The sequence below is a fragment of the Phaseolus vulgaris genome, chromosome 2, assembly GCF_051622355.1.
Source record: "Phaseolus vulgaris cultivar YP4 chromosome 2, ASM5162235v1, whole genome shotgun sequence".
In the NCBI taxonomy this organism is placed as follows: domain Eukaryota; kingdom Viridiplantae; phylum Streptophyta; class Magnoliopsida; order Fabales; family Fabaceae; genus Phaseolus; species Phaseolus vulgaris.
Genome location: NC_143499.1, coordinates 22,810,810 through 22,819,585, shown reverse-complemented (window position 1 = coordinate 22,819,585; position 8,776 = coordinate 22,810,810). Strand labels below are relative to the sequence as shown.

The window sequence follows — 8,776 nt, the reverse complement described above, 5'->3', positions numbered from 1 at the left end:
AGGAAATATTTTATTTAAAGTGAGAGAGCTATATATATATAACCCTTTTGTTTATAAAAGTTATTAATGAATTATTTTTTTTAGTAGGTTTAAAGATTAATTTTTTGTAACCTTGTCCTATTGGGTTGACCTAGAATATAATAGTATTGATTACACATATGGGTTAATCTTTTAATTGTAAGAACATAAATGAAAATTAATATAAATATAGGGATAAAAAGTTGTCAAATATATTATATAGAAAAGAATAGTATTAAACACCAAACCTTAATTACTAATTAGTTTAGCCAAAAGATAATTATGGTGCTAACCTTCTTTAGGGTCTATATATGTTGGCATAATTAATTCATTACTTTCTTTGAGTGATCATCATGGATACGAGCTTCACATGGTCAATAGTCGGTGATTTGCACTTTCAATGTGTTTTAGTAAGAACAAGTTAGTCTACTTAACTTTAATTATTAAATTCCAAAGTTTGAAAGTGTGTGGTTTTTGAAACCCTTGGAGGCTACTTAAAATCTCATATTTAGGCCAATATTTTCCAAAATGACCCCATGTACATGTCTAATGTTATTTTACTAGATACATTTAAATAATCATATTGTCTCTACATCATTGCATATGCATGAAACCAGCAAAATGTTTTCACTCATCAACAAAAAAAGTTGAATATAGTTTCATGTTTCAATACTTCAATGGATATTGAGTTTTTTTTTTTATTAAATAGGTATATGACGAAGAAGTTAGATGAAATAATTTTAGTGTATTTAAACTATATGTCATTTGATTTCAGTATAATTAAATTTTAACGGAAGTTATACGTGTCATTTTCACATGTTTTATCAATTTTAATAATTTTTTAAAATTTTATTTATTTTGACGGTTAACTTATGAAATTGCACTTAATTTATAAAAAAAAAATTGAATATTAAATTCTAGAATTTAATCTCTCAATTTACTATTTAAAAAATATTAAAGATAAAATTTATATATCTATCATAAACTTTACTATAATACATAAACGTAATATTAATGGAAATTTTATTACATAGTTGAATGAAAAAAACGTAAAAATAAAAATAGTCTCTGTTTTAAAACATTATTTTATGTTGTCTTATAGGTTAATAAAATAAAACTATTACGTATTAAATATTCATTATTATAATAAAATACGGTTGTAAAGTTAAGGTATAATTACCTTTTCCATATCTTTATTTACGGTTAATATTCAATTTATAGTGATTTTTAAAAAATTCAACTTGGTTTTAAAGTCTTTTAAAAAGGTTCCATCGGGTTCCTTCCGTTAAGTTTCCACCAATGTTAATAGTTGGTGACATGCATTACGCGCACACAGTGGTATTGGTTTGCACACTTGAACTTGACGAAATTTTAGGGTTTAGACTAAACGAAATTGGAGAAAGAAGATTGAGGGGGAAGAAGGTGGAGGCGGCAATGGAGGCGGAGTCGTATCTTGTATCTAAAGTCAATCCATTTACGACTGAAATCTTGCCCAACTCCAACTACAAGAAAGAAAGGGGTGAGGTGCTCATTATCTATAAATTGGGTCTCTCGGAACCATGGGCGGCGAAAAGTATGATGAAATCATAGGTAAGGGATGACATAACTAGTGAGTAAGAATGGTTGATCTATTTTTTCCCACATTATGAACTCTTCAATTTATTGTCCACCAAGAGGCTAACTAATGTGAACAACTTAAAAACTTCAGTGTTCAAATAACAGTCACTCTACTACACTCAAAAAGATTAAAACAAGAGAGGAAGAGAATCAGACCTGCAACAACACTCAACAAAGTAGAGATAGAAGGGAGGAAGGAACAACCGCAGGAGAGAGGGATGGTGGACGCTAGAGGTGGAGGGAGGTGAATGCGATAGCAGCGAGCGCGGCAATGTCGAGAAAAAACGGCAGTTGCAGACGAATGGAGAGCGAAACCTAAGAAAACTACCACAATCGTCTCCTCCTTTGCCTCCCTCTCTCTCAATCCACATGTACAAACCAATGTCATTGTGTGCGTTATGTCATTAACAGTTAACATCATTGGTGGAAACTTAACGGTAGGAACCAAATTGAACCTTTTTAAAAAACCTTGAGACAAAATTGATTGTTTTAAAAACCACTATATTAAATTGAATATTGACCTCAAATATAGGGACAAAAAAATAATTATACATAAGATTAATCATATAAGATTTGAGCTAATTGAAATAACTTTTCAAACAAAATCTAATAAACCCCAATGAGTCATAGAACAATAGAGACATTTGACTTGAAAGCTCATTATAAAAAAAAAATGTTACTTTAAAAATTGCATAATAAAAAATACAAATTTATAACTTTTCAAAAATTTTCCATCTTCTCACATGATCTATATTTCAGTAAAAGATTGTTTTTTTCTTTTATTTTTAATAGTTATAATGTGAAAACTTTACTATTGAGTTATCAACCTATCGATACTCACTAAAAAAAAAGGTTTATTATCGTGGGCCAAAAACAGAGGCTAAGTATGAAAAACCTACGCAAAAAGGTCATTATCGTCGGCATAACGTTAATAAGAATTTTGAATGGCAGGTGTTTTTTGCGTAGGTCAAGCGTGGGCTTAACCTACAAGGAGTTTCAAAATTTATAAAAAATTGTGAGTTTGACCCACGCTAAGCCCACACAAAATTATATTAGCGTGGGCCAAGCCTTCAAAATGTCCAAGTAGAGTGAGTTTAACTACGAGGGGCACACAATAAGCGTAGGCTAAGCCTTCATGTTGGCCACAAATTAGTGTGGGCTTAGCCTTCAAAATATTTTTTATATTATTTATTTGAAAAATTGTAGGCTTAGCCTACAAGTTTGACACACAAAGAATTTCACGTAACTACAGTTTCTAGTTTCCAGTTTGAAATATATTTTTATTGAAATAAATCAATTTTAAAAAGAAAACTATTTTTTTTATTAAAATAAATTAATTTTAAAATTACATTAACTAATGTGAAATCAATTTTAAATTACTCTATTTCTCTTTTTCTTATTGCATTTATCTTAGTTTTTACCTATTTCATTTTTTTCAATACAATTATTCAAGATAAAATTATTTTAGGGAGCAATCTAATATGAAGAAATGTTTTTTCTTACTAAAAGAATTTTATTTATAACTTTTCCTTTATACTTTTTACTTGTCTTGAAAATTGAATATTATTTTTAAAATGAGCAAGAAAAAAATATTTTTTTAATAGGAACAAGGAAAAGAACAAGAAAAATTATTTTCTAATACAAAGCCCACGATAATAATTCATCAAAAACACTTTAACTGTAGCAAAAACAATATCAAAACAACACCAAACTAGCACCAAAACTACAACATAAACCAGCATTTATACAACATAAAACTAGCTAAAAACAGTACCAAAACTACAGCAGAAAACCAGCATTTGTACATCATAAAACCAGCACCAAAACAACACCAAAACTTCAGCATAAAACCAACATTTATACAACATAAAACCAGCAAAAAACAGTACCGAAACTACAATAGCAAACCAACATTTGTACAACATAAAAACCAGCAAACCAACATTTGAATGAACTTTGGTGCCTCTATTATTGGTTGGGTCAAACCAATCACAAAAGAAAAGAGGAATCTTCTTACTCAAACTAAGATATTCTAATTCATAAATATGTTTGATGACGCCAAAGATTCTAATTCATCTTGTCCTTCTTCTGTTACACCTTTTACATGCACCCCTCAATTTGTGGTTTTCTTGCCTTCACTCCATGACTTTGTATGGAACTTGTATCCATTAACAAAGTACATGTTCCACGATGTTGTAGATGAATTAGGTCCCCAAGCTAATGCTTTCATGTTTGGGTCAATCACCCTATTCCTCTCATCATAAACCTATGAAATAGTTACATAGTTGTTAAATTAAGTAACACTTACTTAGTTGTTAAATTAAATAATACTTATGTAGTTTTCAAACCATTTTGGAAAATGTCTATGTATATTCATTGAACCCTCTTTGTTGTTGTTGTTAACTTGTAAGAACAATCTTGAAATAAATAAGTAATCAGTCATAAACTGCAATTTAAACATAATCAATACAAATTTTGTTGTTGTTAACCTACTCAAGTATTGGTTTAACTTCATTGCAATTGGTGAGGATATGTACATGGGTAGAACGATATTCATCATCATTTAGCCAATATTCTTTGCATGATCCCCTAGGACGACCACATTTGTTGAGAACAGACAATGTTGATTCAACTCCCTGATTTGAACTAGTTCGAGGATCATTTCTCAAACTTGTATTTGACAACAAGCTTACATGTTGGAAATAATGAGAACAAAAATAAGTTATTTCACGGTGTAAGTAGAATGCACATATTGAACCTTCTACCCTTGCTAAATTAGCCACTGATCGTTTTGCATCTCTCATCAACCTACACCACATGTCAAGTTTTAAGTATTGAACAATAATTATGAACAATAAAACTGAGGATTGGGTGATTACCTTTCAAATGGATACATCCATTTGTATTGGACAGGACCACCAAGTATTGCCTCAGTAGGAAGATGAATAACCAGGTGTTCCATTGAATCAAAGAAACCTGGTGGGAAGATTCTTTCCAATTTACATATAATAATAGAAATATTCGCTTTCATTCAAATTAAATCATCCATCCTCAAAGAGTTACAACATAAATCTCTGAAAAATCGGCTTATTTCAGCTATCGCATTCCAAACAAATTCTGGTAATGAACGAAATGCAATTGGTATGACGATAATGACTTTTCATACTATGCATACTCCCTTTATCAATGTTTTCACACCTGGCAATGTTAGAGGCATATCCATCAGGCATTTTTAATTCTGTAATCCATTTATAAATTGATTTTGCATCTTTTTTTGTGAAAGTGTAGTTTGCCTTTGGCTTTCCTAACTTCCCATTTCGTAACTGAACTAATTCCAAGTCACCACGTCCACAAAATTCAGCAACATCCATTTTTGCCTTGTGATTGTCCTTTGTTTTATCCTTGACATCCATCACAGTATTGAAGACATTATAAAAAAAGTTTTTTTTCAATGTGCATGACATCAAGATTGTGTCTTAGCAAATTGTGTTTCCAATATGGCAGATCCCAAAAGATTGATCTTTTTGTCCAATTATGATATTGTCCATACCCTAATAAGGTATCAAATGGATCATCAGTCACCTTTGGAAAGTCTCGAATAAATTCCCACAATTGCTCCCCATTTAGGAAATTAGGAGGCCCATCCAACTCAATCCTGTTTTTCGTAAATCTCCTCTTGCTTCTCCTAAATGGATGATCAGTAGGCAAGAATCGACGGTGACAGTCAAACCAACTACTTTTACCACCATGTGGTAATGTAAAATCTTTTGTGTTCTCCATACAATGAGGACATGCTAATTTTCCTTTAATCCCCCATCCTGACAACATGCCATAAGCTGGAAAATCATTGATTGTCCACATCAAGCAAGCTCGCATGAAAAAGTTTTCTCTTGTAGAGATGTCATATGTCATTACACCTTCATTCCACAATTGGTTAAGATCATCAATAAGAGGTTGCAAGTAGACATCTATTTTTTTAGTTGGGTTACTTGGGCCAAGTATGAGACAAGTTAGAAACATGTATGGTTTGGTCATACACATTTTAGGGGGAAAATTATAAGGAGTAAGAAATACAGGCCAACAAGAATATGGGGATGTTGAAGCTTGGACATAAGGAGTGAACCCATCGGAACATAAACCAAGTCTCACATGTCGTGGGTCAATATCAAAATTTGGATATATCTTATCATAGTGCTTCCAAGCTTCCCCATCACATGGATGTCGCAGTATGCCATCTTCTTTTTTGTTTTCAAAATGCCATCTCATTTGCTTAGCAGATTCTACTAATGCATACAGTCTTTGTAATCTTGGGATGATTGGCATATAAAACATTCTCTTCCTTGAAATTTGTTTGTATCTTCCCTTGTCACCCTTAGGAGGAAAATATTGAGGAAGATGACAAAATTTGCATTCAGCTAAAAGGTTGTCATCCTTGTAATATAACATGCATCCCGCTTCACAACAATCAATTTTTTGGGCTTTCAACCCAAGACTTGACACAATTTTTTTAGCTTCGTAGTAGTTCTTTGGTATGAAATTATCTTTGGGAGCTACATCAACTAACAATTTTATGAAATGGTCTAAACATTTTTCAGGTGTATGCCAATTCGTTATAGCTGCTAGTAGTCTGATGGCTATTGATAATTTTGACTTGGTGGCACCATCATAAGTCGGTTCATTTGCAGCTGCTAACATATCATAAAACCTTTGGGCTTCCGCATTAGGTGACTCTTCTACATATTCATCTTCATTGTCCATGTGACCATAATGACTTGTTTGTTGAAGATGGTTGCTGCCCCTTCAAGATTGTGTTTGATGAAGACTTCTATGTACATTTCATGTGTATTTTACTTTGCTTTAAGTGTGTCTTAGGTAGTGCTTAGAGGTTGTCTAAGAGTGGGCTTTTTGCTGAGTAACTCACCTCATAACCACTGGCCATGTGATAAGAACAAGCATAAGTTTTCTTAAACTGTTTTTCACATGTTTTACAAAAAACACATTTACTGCATAAAAATAAATCTGTTCTTTTCTAAATAAACAGATTCATTTTTACACTGATGCCTTGGCTAAGGCTTGTGAAAATTAGATTTTGTGCATCATGTATTTTGACTAAGTCTTCTACCTTTCAAAACGATTGTGTTTAAATAGTTAAGCTTTTCTGTTTTCGTTTTGAAAAATAAATCTGTTCATCTGTAAATGAATAGATTCTTTTTGTCTCTGGTGCCATGTCAAGCTTAAACGATTTTCAGTTTTATCTCAGCACCAGAATGGTTGACTAAGTCTCCTCACTTAACAAATTCTCTAACTGCTTTTGAAAATAAATCTGTTCTTTTTATTTTCAATCTGTTCAGTTTATAACAGCTTTAACTGTTTTTCAAAATTCTGTTATAAGTTGGTTTTCTATAAAATGAAAACTTGTTTATCAGTTTATCAGTCGTTCATACATTTGCAAAAACAAGTTTTGACAGCAGAGAATTAAGAGTTTACAAAGGATTAGCATTTGTTCTTCAAAGATTTCGAAAATCACAAAGTGCTTGTTCTTGGTTTGGTTCCAAAAGCTTGGTGCGAGGTGCTGCTACTGTTCTAGCAATCTTGCCTACTGTTTTAAGGCAGATCTTTGTATCCTCAATCAGGTGTAGTCGTTTCACTTTTCATTTCTTGTAACAGTTTGGTTGAACACTCTTCTTGATAGGTTTTCTTGAAGAGTGTGTGTGAGCTGAAATAGGTTTTTTCAGCAAGAGTACCTAAGTTCTTGTAGGTTTCAAGAACAGTGGGAATTGTGTTTGTTTGTATTGTGTTTTAGTGAATTTCACCTTGGTTTTAGGTGAAGACTGGATGTAGCTCAGTTGAGTGAACCAGTATAACTGTCCTGTGTTCATTCTCTCTCAATCTCTGCAATTAAGTTTCTGCATAATTGTTAAAACAGCAAAGAAATAAATCTGTTCAATCAATAATAAATCTGTTCTTTCTGGGCTCAGTTCATACTGTTCTTAATTTCTGAAAAAGTTGTTTGATTCTGATAAGAACATATAAAATTTGTTAAAAGCCACTGGAACAGATTGACTGTGATAGGTTGTTCAAGAAATTGTCAAAGCTATTAATTGAACCTTAAACAATTGCTTAAAATTGAAGCTTGTTGTTCTGTGATTCATTGTTCTTAATTTCTGGAAAACTGTTTGATATCAAGAAGAACACTCATAGTTTGTTAAAAGCCACTGGAACAGGTTGATTGTAAAGGTTACTCAATTAATTGGCATGCTATCAATTGAACCTTAATCACTTGCTTGAAATTGAAGTTTGCTGTTTTGTGTTTCACTGGTTTTCGTTCTAATATCAGTGTGTGTGCATCTGGAAAATCTATCTGCATAATCTTGTGATTAACCTTGCTGTATAAACGCTTTTCAAACAAAAACAGTGCTGAAATAAATCTGTTCATTTTCACATAAATCGATTTATTTTCTGTAAACTGTGTTAAACACTGTTTCTGCAAGAAAGTTTTGAAAGGTCAATTCACCCCCCTCTTGAACTTTGGCACTATTAAACCCAACATTGTTATGTCTGCTTCTTGCATGTATGCATCATACACCATATTGGTTATTGAACCAATGTTATCATCAGGTTTCATTCTTCCATGGCCACTGGATGCATAACCAACATCGTCCTCACTTGACATCTCTTCTCCATGTTGAACCCATCCTGTGTAGTTAGGTTTAAAACCATATTGTAGCAAATGAGCCCTCAGATGAGATGGTGGAAGAATTTTCTCACAAACACACTTTATGCAATGACACCTTATCCCTCCTTCTAAAGTATAAAAAGTTTGATCCATTGCCTTTGAAACAAATTCATTCACTCCAATAATGAATTGTTTGCTAAGTCTCCTGGAAGGATCAAGTCGTTCATACATCCAACTTCAATCCATTTTTCTGCATGGAATATATGTATATAGTAGTGATGAAATTATTACCCAATATAACACTGCTCTATGATATATAAGAATTATCAAACAAAACTATCATACCATATCACAATGGTGTGAAATCAGTTTTGACTTGTAAAGTGATTTTCAACTCAAAATATTGGCAATAAATTGGTTGTAATCCAGTTTTTTTGTTTAATTGGACGGTCTTGTGAAGCCACA

General features: G+C 32.2%; 1 pseudogene; it reads right to left on the bottom strand.

The window, feature by feature from the left end:
* Positions 1-4,124: 4,124 nt before the first annotated feature.
* LOC137809211 (uncharacterized) lies at positions 4,125-8,566 on the bottom strand (annotated as a pseudogene).
* Between the last annotated feature and the right edge of the window lie 210 nt (positions 8,567-8,776).